This window comes from Callithrix jacchus, chromosome 2, assembly GCF_049354715.1.
Source record: "Callithrix jacchus isolate 240 chromosome 2, calJac240_pri, whole genome shotgun sequence".
NCBI classification, from domain to species: domain Eukaryota; kingdom Metazoa; phylum Chordata; class Mammalia; order Primates; family Cebidae; genus Callithrix; species Callithrix jacchus.
This window is the reverse complement of record NC_133503.1, coordinates 155,359,953-155,361,686: the sequence shown is the minus strand read 5'-3', so window position 1 is coordinate 155,361,686 and position 1,734 is coordinate 155,359,953.

The window sequence follows — 1,734 nt, the reverse complement described above, 5'->3', positions numbered from 1 at the left end:
TGGAATATTATAATCATTTTTTCTTCACTCGTCAAGGAGGCATTTATTTAATGTGAAGAATTACACAGAAAAATAGAAGAGCATGTTCTTTGTCTTGAGCTTCATCTGTAGTTACTATATAAATTGTTCATCAAACACTGTAGCTAATTAGATTAATTTAAGATTGTAGTCTTTCAGGTAGTCCCATGGAGTATCTGCTTACATTAGTGACATCAGGAATTAAACATATAGCAGTAAGTTGTGAGTGAGAGGTTTTGAAATAATAGCTCCTGTGAGTCCAACACCTGAGACAGAAGCAGATGCTTAAGCAAAGTACTTCACATACTGTCTGTTGGTTGCCATAAACAGGCTAACTCCAACAAGTATAAGCCAAAATATAATGACCTGGTGAATCTTGCAAGGGAGCAAAGTCCCACCTGGCAAAGCTTGCCCTCTTTATGGGGGCTTTGTCGTCTCCTATCTGCTTATTTTTACAGATTCGTTTTACATAGATATTTTTCTCCTGGCTTGCCTTTCTTAGCATCTTCCGATGTCTAAAATGGCCTAGCCATCTTTTAGTTCACAGATATGCTTGGACCAGTGATGGACATCTGGACAAATCACCTATGGTTTGGGGAGGCTGTGAGAAGGAGCGGTACACTTAAAAATTTGCAAGAGAAGAAAGGACATGGCTGGTACCTCTTAAGATGACCTTTATCTGATCATCCTCACAATGAACCTATGAGGAAGATAATATCTCTAGTTTATAGATGAGTTAAAGAGATCAGTGATGTTTCCTTTTGTCCAAGATCACACAAACTAAATGATGGAGCTGAGATTCAAATTAGGATCTGGCTCAAGCCTATTTTTAAACTAGATTACACTGAATGTGATTTATCTGCTTTTCAGAAATCTCTAACATCTTTCCAGGTCTCCACTGCTGGATTGATAGGAATTCCATCATTCTTTGGGCACTGGGCACAAAAGTACAAAGGGAACTTCTCAGAATCTGCTCTTTGCACCCATTTCTGCTGTGAAAGATGAGAATCTGTGCTGCTCTGCTTGGTCTCAACAGAAGGGCTGACTGCAGCCTTACATAGACTGGGAAGAGTGCCAGATGTTACCTTCCAGTATTGTTATGAAGAGTGAGGGAAAAGGTCCAAAACTGACTGTTTCCCCTTCTCTCTAACTTTCACCTCCATGCAATGCCAACAGAAGCACATTCCAGTTGCCCTAAGAATGAACTTGGCAGAGCCACAGGTCAAAAAAAGTTTAACTCCAGTTAGAGTCAGGGTTACTCATGAGTACCACTTGGTCGCAGGTGGGACCCAGGTGAGAGAACAGAGAATTCATTGAGCAGTAAGTTCTAGAGAGTCTGAAGAGTGGCGGGGTAGACTTCTAGGCAGAGTATAGGAGGATGCTGCTATGCTAGGGCTCCATGGGCAGGAAACCAGAAAAATCCAGCAGTGATAGCCAGGCCTCTGAGGTGGGGCTAGTTAATCTGGGATTGGGTCGTGGCTGTAGCTTTTCCAGGAAATCAGAAGTCCTTCCCACTGGGTCCTAATCCCAGGATGTCTCAATCCTATCATCCCTGTGTCAGAGTTTCTCAAACTGCCTTCCTGTCTTAAAGGCCATTTCAGCTTCATTGGGTGACTTCTACCAGAAGCCCGTCAAAAGCAAGACCAGTTGTTCATGCGAAGCCACCTTCCAGGGGGCTTAAAAACCAGCTGTGTGGTATTATGTTGCCATGTGTCC